The sequence below is a fragment of the Malaclemys terrapin genome, chromosome 10 (assembly GCF_027887155.1).
Source record: "Malaclemys terrapin pileata isolate rMalTer1 chromosome 10, rMalTer1.hap1, whole genome shotgun sequence".
NCBI classification, from domain to species: domain Eukaryota; kingdom Metazoa; phylum Chordata; order Testudines; family Emydidae; genus Malaclemys; species Malaclemys terrapin.
In genome coordinates this window covers 54,342,609-54,359,427 of record NC_071514.1, presented here as the reverse complement: position 1 = coordinate 54,359,427, position 16,819 = coordinate 54,342,609, and the positions used below count along the sequence as shown (strand labels likewise).

The 16,819-nt window shown below is 43.6% G+C and overlaps 1 protein-coding gene across 1 annotated transcript in view; it reads left to right on the top strand.

The window, feature by feature from the left end:
• Positions 1-1,957: 1,957 nt before the first annotated feature.
• The window catches only part of CDIP1 (cell death inducing p53 target 1), a 30,637-nt gene continuing 15,775 nt past the window's right edge, over positions 1,958-16,819 (top strand). Inside the window, exon 1 of the mRNA XM_054042593.1 lies at positions 1,958-2,054. The gene's annotated coding sequence lies outside the window, so the exon portion shown is untranslated. The remainder of the gene's footprint in view (positions 2,055-16,819) is intronic.

Below are 16,819 nucleotides of genomic sequence, written 5' to 3'. Positions count from 1 at the left end.
GAAAAGGAGCAAGATCACCTTAAATTTGAATCTAAAACGATGGTTTGAAATTTTGTCAGGCTAAAACTGATACCTGTGAAATATTTCAAAAGCTTTTCTACAAAGGGGAATTTTGGAAAATTAAGGTGAGTGCTCCACTGCTTTCCTTCTTCTCTTTGGACTTAAAAAATCAAATGTGGATTACACCCGAATTATACAAAACTTTAAAAATGTTCAAGACAGGTCAATGGCCTAATGATTAGTAGTAGTTTAGGAAAGGACTCAAGCAATTTTTTATGGGTGCCCTGACTGCCATTGTCAAAACTAAGGAGACTACTTCTGAACGAGAGCGCCCACACAGGGGTTTAAGGCACTGTAAATGATGTGCATTAATTTCATACCTTTAGAGTGTCTGTGTAGACAAACCCTTAGGCTTTGTCTACTCTAGCACTTTCGTCCACAAAACTTTTGCTGGTCAGGGGTGTGAAAAAAACCACACCTCTGACTGACATAAGTTTCAAGTGTAGACAGCTCTATGTCAGCAGGAGAGCATCTCCTGCCGAGTGGCTACACAGCAGACCTTACAGCGGCACAGCACCAGTGGTACAGCTGTGCCGCTGTAAAGTCCGTAGTGTAGACATAGCCTGAATAAGGGAAACTGAGTGGGGGAAAGCCTCTGTTAATTCCTTTAGTTTAAAATGCAGTAACTAGTTTTCAATTATACTCACATAAATGGGGAGGAGGCTGCTGATATTCATACACAAATACCTCTGATGGCAAAGGAGGCATCTTATTAGCACAATCAGTATCAGAGTTGTCAAGCCATAAACAATAATGGTGCATTTAACATCTCTGAATCAGCATTATCGTTTGTCCCCTCGCTGTAAAGAAAATGTGTTTTTACCGAAGGGTAATTAACATGCATTAACTATCCCACTGTAAACACATAGTAGACACAGGGTATTTTAATTTCACCAAAAGACAAACTATGCCTCCTGCTCACCAATGCAAAGGCGTAACAGAATCATATATTTTTAAAAATCCCTGATTTTGGCAGTACAAAACAGTAAACTTAGCAGAATGAAAAACATCACTTCAATGTAGTATAGCAAAATATGTAACATACATAAAAGGCTATAAATGTCAGATATGCATTTAGAAATATAAACAATTCAGTAGAAAATTCACCATCTCTGTATGCAACAAGTGAAGTAACAGATGAGTAAAGCATGTGGTTCAGTGTTGGGGGATTAGTTACACAAAAAAGGATTTTTAATAAATTTTCAGTTAAAAAGGGAAGGAGGGGGGCGGAATCACATGCTAACGGAAGTCCAAAACAGTACTGAATATTATAGGAATGTACAAACGTTTTAGGTATATGGATTTTAGGGTGCAGATTCTTTGAGAAAGGTAACAGCAGAAGTATGATGCTGGTGCACCACCAACGACTCGGACACATAAAAGCAAATAAAAAAAGTGTGTGTGTGTGTATTTTTCAATTTCATAACTTTTGGTGCACAACCCATGCCTTTTGAATTCTTGGGGCTGTCAATCTATCTCAGGGTTATCTATCTATGTAAGAATTACAGTGGAGTCTGCCTACAGAAGGATCTCACACCAGCTAGCAGCCACAGAACCCCGTGGGCCAGGTTTGTCCAGGTGTGTGACCTCCCAGTGAGTGACAAGGGCAGCCAGGTACTCCCAGGTGCCCCACCAGGCACCTAAACAACAGCTGGACTAACCAGGCCCCAGGGCCTGGCCTGACCTTCACCCCATGCCCTCCTTTTGTCCCTCCCCCTGCCACCAGCTGGCTGAGTCTGACCCGCTCTTGCACAGGCTCCGCCCATCCCCACCCCTCCCCTCAGATTGGCCCCGCGCCGCTAGCCGCAGGGACGTCGCTGTCATCCCAAGTGAGGGCAGAGCAGGGCCGGGGCTTCAGCGGATGTTACTGCGCATGCTCAACTCTCCATCGCGCATACTCAGTGACAGCAAGGCAGTACATCGGAGCGGATTCTCCCCCTACCTCCCGCTGCTGGGTCTGTCAGGGGCCTCCCGCGTCGCCGCCTTGCTATCCGGTAGGTGGCGCGTAAGGCGAGGGGGGCCTGGCGGTTCCGACAGCGGGGCGGCAGTGCGCTCTCGGCTCAGTACCTGCGCCGCGCTCCCTCAGCAGGGTTGGGGCAGTAGGGAGCCGGGCGCGTCCCACAGGGTGGCCCTGTTCCCCGCGCGGGGCATGCTGGGGGCTGGAGTCCGGCCGGGCATCGCGCTCCAGGGAGAGCCGGGAGAGGGGAGGGGCCGAGAACTACAACTCCCAGCGGCCCCGCGACGCGACCAACCTGCCCTGTGAGGCAGCAAGCCTGGGGGGCGCGGCCCCGGTCCTTTAGGTGGGGGCGCTTGGCAGCCAGGGCCGGGTTGGGGGCGCCCCCGGGGGGGTTTGTGGACTCTAGCGTGTTGCGGCACCACCTGGCGGGCCGGGGCAGCTAGCGAGCCTGGGGCATGAGAGCAGCCGCTAGTCGGGTTGAGCTGCCTGGAGGATGTTGTTGGGGAGTGTCTGCAGGGCAGGATTCCCCCCCCCCCCCCGTCTCTGTTTACTTTCCTGAATGGAATTGATGAAAATCAGTCGGGCTGCTGCGTGCCCTCTTAGCCCTGTCCGTAAACCATGACCCAGGGGCAAACGTTACCCGGGTCTTACGTTACCCCTCATATCTTGTGAGGCGAGGCAAAGGTCAGGCTCCCAGCCACGCACCCCACTCGTGGTACGCAGCCATAAAAATACTTTATGCTTGTAGAGCTCCTTCAGCGTGAGCATCACAAAGCAGTTGAGAGAAGTGGAAAATCATAAATAGGTGGAAACAGATCGAATGTAAGGCCTGGGTGGTGCATGAAAATTCTCTCATTTTAACAGTACCAGTATAATGAAAGTGGGACAACTTCCTGGCATGGACCTGGTATCAAAGTGCTTGTACCAGTATAGAATTACAGCCACACTTTCGGTTGTACTGGGATAACTAAATTGGTTTAAAAAAACTGTACCTCTAACCAAAATAGTTACCCTGGCACAAAATCTGTGTGTAGAGCAGGCCTTAGTGACTTGCCCAGGGTCCCCGAATGAGGCAGTGGTATAGTCAGAAATGCAGTGCTACAAGTCCTGTACATTAACAGCTATTTTAGCAAAATAGCTACTATTTTTTCCATCCAAAAATCTGCAATTCAGTGAATTTCAACTATATTAAAGGTGTGCCTGGGATTGTTTCCCAAATATCCCAGATTTTTTTCCAAATATCCTGGATTGTAGTTTTCAGATATTTCCTGGTATGACTCATATGAAGGAAAGTAGGTGTAAAATGTTGTTAGTGTTGGTTTCGTGGGTATGAGATTTTTGATTGCAGATTTATATTCTTACTGAGTTTTGAAAGTGGTTTCATAAATACAGTTTTTTTTTTCATGCACTATTGAAGAATTCCACTAAACTTTTCGTGAGTGCTTTGTAAATTGTAGCATTCCATGTCATGACTAAAATGGTTCACTTTTAACAGATGACAGACTTGGTTAAATGTGGTAATATTTTCTTTGTTACACTTTTAAAACTTTATTTTAACTCTAATACAAGGTAAAAAAAACCCTCTTCTTTATAATAGAAGTTATTCCAAGGAACTCGTAACTCATTCAGAGGCATTTTGTGAACACTTAAAACATCAAGATCATCCCCTTTGGCATCCTTTGGGCCTAATATGCCAAAATATTTGGAGTTCCATTTTGACATGGTATTGCTCTGAGCTCACCTTTATGTATTTACAAAGAAGGCCTTCCCCCTTCAAGTAAATCTGAGTGAGCTGAGGTAGGAAATGACTGTTTTGGGAGAAAGTGGTGATTAGTTATTGTTAATTTGTAAACAACTGATGGTGTGCTCTGCCCTTATAGAAGATCCTGCCCTAAAGATCTTTCAGTCAAAAATCTGTAATTGAGAAGACTGCAGGCCCCATAGGCCCAGAGACAGGATTAACATGATGTATTTTTTTCATTTCTTATGGGTGTCATGTAAGAAGTGAATCTTTAGGAGGGGTTTGAAACCAGAGAGGGGCTGGGGAGTGTCTTGGCAACGTGGTAAAGGCACAGAGTGAGAGGAAATTAGTGGAGTACTGGCAGTCATCAATGGAGGAAGGAAGTGGGTGAAGTTCATGCATATAAACTAGTTCAGAGACTATAGGCTAGAGCACAGTTCTGAAGGACTTTGAGAGTGAGAACAAGAGTTTAAACTTGATGATGTGGTGAATAATGGGGGAAGCAAGGGAAGGAATTCAAAGATGGGCATGACATGGTCTGAACGATGGGCAAGATCATAATTCTAGCAGGTGCATTTTGGAAACACAAGAGTAGCGATGTGAGTATTGGGGAGACAGTAGGAGGAAGTTGTAATTAGTGGTGCCTGTTCCTTTTTGAAGTTGAGGAGGGGGTATTTCAGCCATGTTATTAACCCTGCATGTCCATGGGACTGGTAATTTCCAGAGCTCACTTTTTCATTCTTTTACCCTGTCATATTCGAATGTGTGTGGCATAGGCAAATGCAATGGTCTCATTTGTATTTAAAATGAGGGGTAATGTTAAACCTACATTAATTGCCTCTTCTGTCAGTGCAGCTTCACACAGTTGGAAGCCTGAAAGAGGGGGAGGTGGAGCGCCTTTTTTCTTTGATAGTAGAAAACTCAAAGAAAGGCATGAGTTTGAATCAGTTTGGGAAGTAGGACAGAATGAGTGTGTCTGCCGTTAAATTCCTCAAGCTTCTGTTCTAACCTATTGGTGATCTTAAGGATGGGTACTTGTCAGGTTAGAAAGCAAAAAGCATTGAGGAACTTTATTATGTAAAAACTGATTGTTGTTGTTGTTGGTCCAAGTAGAAAATACTGTTAAAAGCAGTGACTAATGCACAGCTCTTCCCAGTCTGGGGGTGATTTGGTTTTGGAAGGAGATATGGGATACACACAGTCCTTTAGCATGTTCTCTGATCCAGAGATATTTGGTTGGAATATATGTAGGAAAGAGGTTGCAACTGGACCCTTTTGGAGAAGTTCCTTAATAGGCCTATATTCGAGCTATAGGCTACAATATAGATAATTGCTATAATCTGAAAGAAAGTGTGTTGGGCTCTAAAGAAGTTTATTCAAATCTCCTAATCTTTAAACAAAAAATAAAATGCAATGGTTTTTGTAGGACCTAGAACAAAACAGTGTTTTGTGCTCCGCTGCTGACATCACTTCCAGAGTTCTGTGAACATAATGTCTGATGTGGCTGAACAAAGAGTTTGGGGTTGGGAGGCACTCTAGTAGTTATTAAATACAAACAGGCATGTTAATTTCAGCGTTGTGTAATGTTTGCCAAGTGCAAATAGGACAAAATGGCAGCCTGGCAGAATTTACATTTTCAAGCTTCTAAACTGGCATACCAAACTGCTGGGTAAAAAACAAACCACGTAATTGTGGGTGCACTGCTTCCCCAGACTGAACTTTGTGAAGTTGGTGGGTTTTTTTGTTTTGTGTTTTGTTTTTTTGCGACTGTGAGATGATTCTGTTGTTCTCCCCACACAATCTTTAACTATCTCTCCTAACTTAACTACATAGGATGCTTGGACAGGATGTCCTGCTTGCAACCAAGGTGAGAAAGGGTGGTGAAAAAGTAATCTAATAGAAGCAAGCTTTGTGTTACAGAGATATCATCTTACCACTTAAGAGCTGCATCTGTGACATCAGAGAGGAAAGCTTTAAATCTAGTTCTTTTCATCCTCCCCCATATGGCGGAAATGATATTTTATATGAAACAGAGCTATTGTATCAACTCCTTTTTTTTTTTTAATAGGAGAAAGGTTGATTCAGGGCCTGACCCAGCAGCTTTTATGCAGGCAAAGCTCACTAAAATAAAGCTGAGTTTTGCCTTCATAAAGATTGCAGGATCGGGCCCTTGAGCAGGCTATGCAGTTTTATTTTCAGAGAGCAAGAGTGTCAACTTCTATCTTTTGATGTGATACTTACATTGTTCTTTTTGTGCTTTGATTTCTGACAGAAGTAATTTGTGATCATGTGCAAACCAGAAAGAAAGCAACTTGATTTTTGTAAGTTATGTTAGACCCTTAAATATGGAACAAAGCATGGGCCTTTTTCAGCTATTAAAATGAACCAACATAGTGTAGGTGCCATGATGGACCATACAGTGTTTTAGAAGAGAGACAAGGTGGGTGAGGTAATATCTTATTGGACCAGTTTCGGCTGGTGAGAGAAACAAGTTTTCGACTTCTTCAGGGCTGGGAAAGGCACTCAGAGTGTCACAGCTAAATACAAGGGTGGAACAGATTGTTTAGCATAAGTAGTTAACACATGTTACAATGGGAAAGTGGCTCCAAGAACACTGCATGCATACATCATTTTATCACTAGTACCGAGAGCCCCCTGGTGGAGGGTTCAGAGCACTGTGTGCACTCTCAGCATAAAATTATGATGATTGAAACATTTGGCTGCTGTGCTAAGGTGTCACTTTGGGCTCTTTAATTTTGGGAAACATTCTCTGTAGATATTGAATTTTTGGTGTGGTTTTTATACTGGTGAAAGATGCCTGTCTGGCAGACTTGGACTGAAAGCCTGTGTTTAATCTTAAGACAGATGTAGCATGGGCAGTGCGTGATGAGGCAAACTTCCTCCATGTTCCAAACCTGACCTGAAGGCACCACTCTAGGGCCAGATGTACATTAGATCTGTACTGGAAAGGGTTTACTGGTTTGCTATACTGGCAACCCCTTCTAGTGGAGATATAGCTCGATATAGTGGAGAGTGCTTTTGCTGGTATCGTTTACACCAGTTTTATGAACAAAGTAAACTCTGCTGGTAAAAGCATTTTGTTGCTAGTAAAACTGTGTATATGCTAGGGATTTTTGCCAGTATAAAAATGTCATAAAAAAATCACCACTATCTGACATTACTATATCAACAAAAGCTTCTAGTGTGGACCTGGCCTAGGTGTAAGAAGGCAGCTTGGTCTTTGTGACTTATTCAGTCCTCTGACTCTGTTAAAGAGAGTCAGAAATGCCCGTTGTGTTGGTATTTTTGTAATATGTACACCTGGCTGCTGGGAACTGGATTATTCACACAGGCAGCCATCCGGGATGTATATGATCACAGTCATTGGTCATCACCAGTTTTGGCTGGGTTTGAGCCTGTGATGTGCTCACTAACATTAAGAATACAATGAATACGTTTGGAAAGGGTGCGAGCTGTGTGTATGTCCTGCACTCATCTTTGCAAGGTGGGTTTTCAAGTAGAACTAGGCATATGGGCAGAAACCGTGGCTTTTTCCACTGAAACTCTGAGTCACAATTATCCATCAGCCTCTAAGTGGATGCATCTCGCACAATCAGTTTAGTGAGGGGGTGTATGCTGGTGGACCTCAGTCTTCCTGCCTTCATTGTTTCTCTAACTTAATTATGCGTCAGACTCTCCAGATAAGTGAGATCAGATTTTTTCCCCCCCAAAGGTGGTTTGAGGCCTAAATAGCCATTGCGTGAGAAGTAGAGCCCTCCAGATGGGATGTGAAGAATAGCTGAATATTAATTGCATTAAACCTAAACCACCATCACTCAGAAATCCCCTGTGTTCCCTCCAAAAGCCATGCAGCTGGAAGAGTAGGTATAATCTGTTAGACAAATGAATAAGCTTAAATTCCTATAGAGAATTACTGAAATATTGATTTTTAATTTAGCTCACAGAATAAAGATTGTGTTGTGGACAGATTTTAGCAAAACTTAACTGTGGCTTAGCACTGGGGGTGGACTCATTGCTTTGTTGTGGGCAGGACTGAGGTTGGCTGCAAAATAATTGCACAGGTAGCAGACCTATTGTAATTGCTCTCATTCTTTTTGTTTTGAAATTGGGAGGTCCTGAGTTGTTGTAGTGAAGTCTGCCGATATGTCACACTGCACATTGCATTCTTCTGGTGTGGGTGGTGGGAATAGTTCTTCTTAACCCAATAGCAGTGTCCCTAAAACGGGACATTATATTTTGAAAGGCAAATATAGGTTATTCTGGCAGAGTGTCTGCATGACATTTAAATGCTGAGACAATCGTTATCCTGTCTTTCCTTCCTTTGAATTTTTCAGGTTCTTGTGATTCAGTGCTTTCTTGATGTTTCTGTGCTTCCCGGTGCCTGAAATGGCAGTTCTTGACAGTGCTTCCTGCCGTTGACTGACAAGGGTTTTCTCAGTCTGTCCTGTGATCTTTTCTCTCTTTCCCAATCATCTGTTTGTTTTAAGATGCAGGATTGCAGCAAGGGCATATTGTTGCCCCGATATTATGGTAAACAAATCCTCCAGGGGCTGTTTGCATTGTACAGCTGGTTGTTTGCATGGTTGTGCTTTTGCAATTCTGTGTTACAAACAGTACCGCTGCGTGGAACTCTTTCAGAGTCTGAAGTAATCATCTTTCTCTGACACTGTTGCACCTATCCATATGTATATCATAATACTTTTTTAAAGCCTTGACTGTATCCCTCTAATTCTCGGGTTGCTGTCAGGCTTGGGTTTTCACTGATCTGCCATGCAAGACAAAATTGTGAGAATTGTAGACAATCCCACAGTGCATCACAACGTTGTGTTGTACCATCTCAGCATTGCAGAAACACTGCAAGTTTTGACCACAGGACTAGAGGAAAATGCTGTCCCATTTTAAGCTAATGGATAAGGATCATTTTGGGAGCCTACTTTTTTCTATATAACTTCACAATTGGGTAGATAGTGTGAACTAGTGTGAATCCTTTCGATGGCTTTCTTAGTTAGAAACAGCCTGTGTAATTTTTTTTAAAATGTGTGTGTGGGAGGGGGCTTCAGGGATTCTTTTTATGTTTTCTTTGAAACACCTTGTGCTGCGTGATGCATCTTCTCATAGTGGAGAGCTATTGAGCTTCTTCTGGGAGTCCATCAACTTACTGCATCACTGGCTGGAAGAGGCTTACTTACCAGTGACAAGTGGCATATGCTGGGCCGATCATGCTGTCTCCCCTCACTTGTTGATGGGGCAGTTTGAAGTTAATTTGTATTAGACACAAGCAGAGACAGATTAAGATAACATTGTATCAAAAACAAAACTATATTTATCAAGACTCTTGAGGTATTGTAGCCCCTGACTTGAAATAACTGCTGCTTTTTATAGAATCTTGATGCATTGTATATTTTCTCAAAAACTGGGGTTACCAATAGCCATTAGACTAACAAAAGTAGGACAGGGCTTGGAACACAGAGTGCAGTGTTTCTATTAAGAATCCCATCCATGTTTTTGGATATGCCATGTTGTTTAGCCAACCAAACTAAAAACCTTCCTAGCCAAGGAAATGCTATAAATGTTCCAGTACAGGAATAAATTAGCCCCTTTGAGAATAAATTATTTGATGAGATGCTACATCCATTTGTGTCACATTTGCAGTACACATTTTTATATATTACAATCTGTTTAAATAGTAGCTGTGAACCCGCAAAAACTAAATTCGGAGTTGAAGCTTCCAGCTGCATCCTTACATCAGCCAAATGGGATCCTAGCTGATAGCCTGGTTTGCATATAGTTATTGTTGGCCATTAATCTTTAAAACACAGTTTGTGCCTTTATTGCTACCTTATGATAAACTGAGAGCGCCTCTTTTTAAACAGAACAAGTTTTCTGATGGCCCAAAATACTCTCCCTGAAGTTGGAGAGAGCTGCAAGTTGGCTTTCAGTCATCTTGGTCCTCCAAAAATCTTGCCAAACTCTGCCAGTACTGTGCGAGAAGGCAGGACCTGAGCTGCCTGCCATTTCTACTAACAAAAATCAGAGAAGTATTCTCTAAACTGTAGATTCCATCTTCATCCACCTCAAATGGTCCAGGAAAGAACACAGATTTTTTTTTTTTCCCATCTCTATGTGGTGCCATTGATATGATGGTGTAAGTTAAGGATGGAGTAAGATTCCTTGACTCTGAATTTATTGGTGTATGGGATTTTGAGGCTAACCCTAAATGTTGCTTTTAATGTAGGGCTTTTTGTGGATGGGAAAGGGAGGCAGAGTGTAAAGGGAAAATATTTCACTAGATTTGTTACAATTCCTCTTTGGAGATGCCATCTGAACACATTTGTCCTTTGAGAGTTGACAGATTCCTTTGAAACACTCTGCTTCAAAGTATGATTGCCATAAGTTGAAATCCTTTAGCAGTTGTTTCAGGCTCCACCAATTCATGCAGGTTGGTAAGAGACGCTGTAAGATGCATTAGACTTATTAGGGGTTCGATTCTAAACTGGCTGAAGGTGTGCTCTCATTGAAAAGGCAGAAAGAGGGGTTTCCCTGAAAGGGTTTCACAGCCATGGCACTTGGTATCAGTCTCATGAAGGAGTGGCTAGTCTTGAAAGCTTTAGACTTTTAGAAACTTGGTCGCCAATAATACATTTACCCTGCCCAAACAGTGATGTTTTAATTTACACTGACAAAAAGGAGAGGAGAGGGAATTAAAATCACCCAAAGTTTAGGCGTGGGGAAATCTCTCACCAAGTCCTGATTTGGCTGGCAGGAGGTGTTCCTTCCACTCCAGATAGAGGTTAGTGCTTGTACTCAGGTAGCCCCTTATTAGTGCTCCCTTTGTCAGGTGAGGGGAGGCAGAATTAGAATGGGTAACTTTGTCCAAAACCCAACAGGAAGCTGCATTTCTCTGTGTAGGAAAGCTTTATTCAACCTTGACTAAGAAATGGATAATATGTTTCTCTCCTACAGGATCTCTTGTGATGATGGTCCTTATTACTAACTTAATTACAGATAGGGGATTAGTACTCCTGATTTCTTCCTTGGCGGTGGCAGTTGGCATCCCTGTTGGAGAGGACCTTAGCAGATTCCACCAAGTTCCCAATTTTGTCAAATTACTGACAAATGAAACAGTGCAAGAGTAGAGATCAAACTATTGTATTCCCAAGGATCTGTCTCAAGTGTTCCTAGCTTCCCATAAAACATTCATCATAAGTAGGCCTTCTGTTTTTCAGGGTTTTTTAATTTAATTTTTCAGGGTTTATTTTTAGCAATTTTTGAGTTTTATGTAGACGTCCAAAATCAGGGTTTTTGGGTGGGCTTTCTTTTTGTACAGTGTATGCTGTCATGTGTAATTTCTTTGTAATATTCCCTAGTGTGCTTTAATGTACTACTGTTTCAAACAGCACTAGGGAACACTTTCACAGATTTGTAATGCCTTCACAATAGGCCTGTCTACACGAGAGAAACTTGCACTGGTGGGCCAGTGTAATAATTTGGATCAGTGTCATTTTGGAGGGGGGAAGGGGATAGAGGCCAAGCCTGTGTCTCTCTGTGATTCAGTCACTCCAGATTACCTGCTGGGCTCTTTGAAATGCTGCGACCGGAAGGTGATGTTAGTCCAAGGTCTTGTAGGGCTTGCTGTAGGATATGCCCTGACTTGGGTGGGATTCAAAAGAGCTTATAATCAAAAGTCTGCATCCTTTTGCAATCAGAAAATATTTTTCTTTTGAATTTCGGTGTCTATGGAAGTGTCACACAGAGAAGGGGGAAATAATATGGTCTAGTGGTACAGGCATGGGACTGGAGGTCAGGAGAGCTGAGTTTAGTCCTGACTCTCCCACCTGCTCATGGAATGATCTTAGGTAAGTCACTTAACCTTCCTTAAGAACATAAAACAGACATACTGGGTCAAACCAAAGGTTGATCTAGCCCGGTATCTTGTCTTCTGACAGTGGCCAGTGCCAGGTGCTTCAGAGGGAATGAACAGAACAGGTAATCATCAAGTGATCCATCCCTCCCTCCTCTGTTTCCCCACAGTAAAATTGGGATAATACTTGCCTTCCCTTGTAAGGTATTTTGAGATCTTTGGGTGAACGTTATTTGTTGCTGTAACAGACTTGGCTTAGTCTAATGCTGGTAAATACTGCATGAGCTCCCTATCCCAGATCTGTCAATGAACCTTGAAGTCTTGACTTACAACATCTCTTCAATGCCCTGCTTATTGAGCCCCAATTATGTCAAATGAAGGTGTGACTTTGTTAAACATGTGTTTGTGGGGATCACACACTTTTCACCTCATCCTGCACTTTCTTTGATCCTGTTTGATGTATCACTCTACAGGACCAGGCCAACCATGTCTAGGCTGTGCCTCTTCTTGGCATCTGCTGAGTGGCTGCCTGGAGGTTTGGGCAGGGTCTTGAGGCCTCACTGCCATTCGTCTCACTTGTGGAGGTGACCTGCTGCTCTAGCCCTGCTCTGATAAGGGAGACAGTGCAGTTAGGAGCAGGGAGAAGGAAGTGGCCTAGCAGATAAGTTGTCCTCTCCCTGAAAGACTAATGCATGCAAAGGCCAAGAGACCTCTGTACGTCGGGGGAACACCCAGCACCCCCATGTTCATCCTTGTAAAATGATTGTCATGTTGGGTGTCTTTGGAAGGCTCATGATGTACTGAGCAGTTGCTATAGTGATGTTATAGTCATGTTACAGGTTATAATTTCATGTATACGGTTATGAGGCTGAAAGTGTATCCTCATGGCTTAAAGCAAGCCCAGACAAAAACTCTCCAGAAGCAGAGGCGCAGTTCACACCTCAACAGGGCATGGATGGGACAAACCCAGCCCAGCCTCACAGGAACAATGGACGCTGGCCTAGGCAGCAACAAAAGAATGTGTTAGACTCTCGCGGGAGTCACCCCCATTTCCTTGCTCAGTTTGGAACTGCGATGAGATAATGCCCACCTGACTCTGAAGGGGGTGGGGGGCAAAGCCAAGAGGGAAGACAGGACATGATAAAAGAGAGAGACATTTGCCATGCTCTCCCTCTCTCTTCCACCTACATCTATAGACACCACACCAAGCGACTGAAGTGCTGATCAAAGGGGAGATCCTGGCTGAAGAGCAACCAGCCAGCCTGTGGTGAGAAGTATCTAAGTTTGTAAACATTGAAAGTGTTTAAGATCAGCTTAGAATGTGTTTTGCTTTTACTGTATTTCATTTGACCAAATCTGACTGATGCTTTGACTTATAATCACTTAAAATCTATCGTTATGGTTAATAAATCTGTTTGTTTATTCTACCTGAAGCAGTGTGTTTGGTTTGAAGCATGTCAGAGGCTCCCCTTGGGATAACAAGCCTGGTACATATCAATTTATTTGTTAATTTGACGAACTCATATAAGCTTGCAGAATCCAGTGGGCATAACTGGACACAGCAAGACGAAGGTTCCTAGGGTTGTGTCTGGGACCGGAGATATTGGCTAGTGTCATTCGGTTGCATGTAGCTGGGAGCAACTTACATGCTAGAGGCTGTGTGTGAATAGCCCAGGAGTGGGGGTTCTCACAGCAGAACAGAGTAAGACTGGCTCCCAGAGTCAAGGATTAGAGTCACCTAGCGGATCACCCATCCAGACAACACCAGAGGGGAACGTCACCACCTCCTTTCTTCCTAACCACAGAGGGATGAGTAGTGAATTGGTGAAGGTGAGAAGAACGCCGAGTTGGGGGTGGTGAACTGGCAGAGAAGAGGGGCATCAGGGGAAGGCAAAGAGCCTAGTACTTCCCACACACTTACACATGTGAAATTCTAACTTTTGAACAAGAAAGTCTCTCCTTGAGAACGGGAACTAGAGCCTTGTTTTTGTGATGTAACCGAACCTTCCCTAGTGGCTACACTGAGCACTTCCCAAGCACTTGTGATCTAAACTGGCTTCCGGCTTCCAGAGGTGAAAGATTGGTGCTCTCGCTACTGCCCCTCTTAGAACCATCTCCCCAAACATATCAGCTTAGCTGGGGAGTTCTGTTAGGCACTGTTGCATATAACAGCAGCTATGTGTGCTCCTGGTGTGTATGAACACGTGTAGCGATATGTCTGTAGCACCCAGAAATGTGCAGGGGTAAGGCGCACCACAAGCTGGCAGAGTAGACTTAGCAATGGGCACCCCTAACATTTTTCAGGGTATCACAATGAGTTAGCCCATGTGTGATCTGGGACCTTCCCAATGTGTCCCTATGTTAATCCTGAGCTAAATTTTGAGGGGGCTTAGTGAGGAGCAAAATACAATGTGACCACTACCACCAAACTGTTAAAAGGAACTAAATCCCTGTTCTGGTGAGGAGCTGCTAGAAGCACGGGTCATTCCAGTGTCTCTGCATTTAAGAATAAGCCTGCACCATCTGTTGTGTTCCCTACCTTGTGAATGCAGGAAGATCTAATTACATCCTGTGGGCAGTAAGTAGTGTTTGATAGAGCACACAAGCCAGCACTACAGCAAGTGCAAAGTACTTCACTTCGGAAGCAAAAAACAAAGGCACAGCTACAAAATGGGGAATCACTGTCCAGGTGGTAGTATTGCTGAAAAGGATCTGGGGATTATAGTGGTTCACAAATGGAACATGAGTGAACAATGTGAGGCAGTTGTGCAAAAGGCTAATCCCATGCTGGCTGTATGGATGACACAAGAGGTAATTATACTGCTCTACTTGGCACTGGTGAGGCCTCAGCTGGAGTACTGTGTCTAATTCTGGGTGCCACACTTTAGGAAAGATGTGGACAAACTGGAGAGAGTCCAGAGGAGAGCAACAAAAAGGATAAAAGGTTTAGAAAACCTGACCTATGAGGAAAGGTTAAAAAAATTGGAGATGATTAGCCTTGAGAAAAGAAGTTGGAAGGGGGACCCAATAGCAGTCTTCAAATATGTTACAACACTGGCAAACCAGATGCCAGCTCTTGCCTAAGCCATTTGGGCATTAGCTAAGGACTGATGGTGTCATAGCTGGAGACCTGGCCAGGTTACCTGTGTTCATTTTGCTCAAAATAGATATTAGTCTTATAAGAATGTATTTAGACTCTATGAAATGCTTGTATGTTGCTGTGGGCATTAATCTCACTTCTAATATCTACGTCCCCTGTTATAAGGTAATAGTTGCAGAGCAAACACTTAACTATCAATCTCCACAATCGGGAGAGAAACATTACCCAGTGCAAAACACAGGAGGTGTTATCTCCTGCCCAGCAAAAGAAGGCCCATAGACACCAGACAAACCATTGTGGAACATCAGAGGACAAAAGACTTTGTTGATTGCTTCTCCCCACACCTGCATGAAGAGGAGATGTGCACATGAACTTGTCCATCATCTTGAATTCTGGGGGGAAGGGAATAAAAATCCCCGACAAGGAACTTCATCTTTTTGGCTGTTTGACCAGAGACTCTAAATTGAAGCCAGAGATCTGCAGGGGCTACCTTCTGTGTCTGCCCTGAAAGACACTTTTAACTGTCAGATCACTCTGTCACTCTTAGGACTTAGATGATAACTCATTTGTGTGTCTGTTTGCTTGCTTTAACCGGAAAATAACTCTTATTTCTTTTTCCTAGTGAATAAATCTATGGATAGTTTATTACAGGATTGGCTACAAACATTGTCTTTGGCATAAGATCTAGGGTACCAACTGATCTGGGGGGTAAGTGACTGGAAGCCACCTGACTGTGGTGTGATTTTTTTTTTTTTTTTTTGCGTAAGTGACCATTGATCACTAAGTCCAGTTTGTCTGGGTGGCCGGATAAACTGGAGAGTCTCAGGAGACTGTCTGGTGACTCCATGGTAAGACTGTTATAGTGATCCAGGGGTTCACGTTTGTTATTGGCTTGATGAATTTAATTATAGAACATACCACCAGGGTGTCTGCCCTGTTACTGACAGTCTGCCCTGAGGTAGGCACTCACGGTCGTGAGCCACTCCAGACAGCGTGACATGTTAAAGTCTGTTATAAAGAGGACAGTGTTCAATTATTTTCCATGTCCACTGAAGGTAAAACAAGCAATAAAGGGCTTAATCTGCAGCAGGGGAGGTCTAGGTTAGATATTAGGGGAAAGTTTCTAGCTATAAGGGTAGTTGAGCTCTGGAATAAGCTTCCAAAGGAGGTTGTGGAATCCCCATTATTGAAGGTTTCTAAGAACAACTCGAACAAACCTGTCCAGGATGGTCTAGATTACTTGGTCCTGCCTCAGCACAGGGGGCTGGACTAGATGACTCTCAAGGTCCCTTCCAGCACTACATTTCTATGATTCTAGAAGTTCCTTCCAGTGGAGATACCTCTAGCAGAGTCGGTGTGTCACTTTTTCACTTAGCATCATCTCATGGCCTACAACTTATTAAGTTGATCTGCCTGATTGGGAGCCATGGGGCTTTCCGCTTCTGATTCATCCTTTCCCTCCATCTTTATCCTCCTGGTAGACAACTCTACAAAACCCATGCAGCATCTGGTGAGAAGTAAGCAACCTCCTCCAAGGCTTCAGGGTCTGCTTAATTGGGATTCAGCTTCTCTGTCTTAGGTACTTACCATTGTATCTGAGCACCTCACAATCTTTAATGCTTGCTTGCAACACCTCTGTGAAGTAGGGCAGGGCTGTTATCCCATTTTACAGATGGGGAACTGAGCCACAGAGAGACCCAAGGTCACAAAGGAAGTGGAGCAGGGAATTGAACCCTGGTTTCCCAAGTCCTAGGTTAGTGCCCTCATCATTGAACCATCCTTAGTGAGTCTTTCTCTGGAACACTGCCTTAGTGATTATGCCCCATCCGCATCTCTGTTAGCCCAAGGAAGGTGTCCTGAAGCTGTGCCTAGCTTAGCATGCTATCCAAAATCGAAGGTCTTTCATTGCCAGGCGTCTACCTTCTAGATGGAAGTTTTATCTTCCATAAGCCTTGGTTGAGTATCTCCAGACCCTTTGCAAATATTAACTGAACCTAACACCATCACTGAGTTAGTGTTGTCATTTTGCAGATGGGGAAATTGAGGTACAGATCATCTGTGACCTGCCCATGGTGTCTC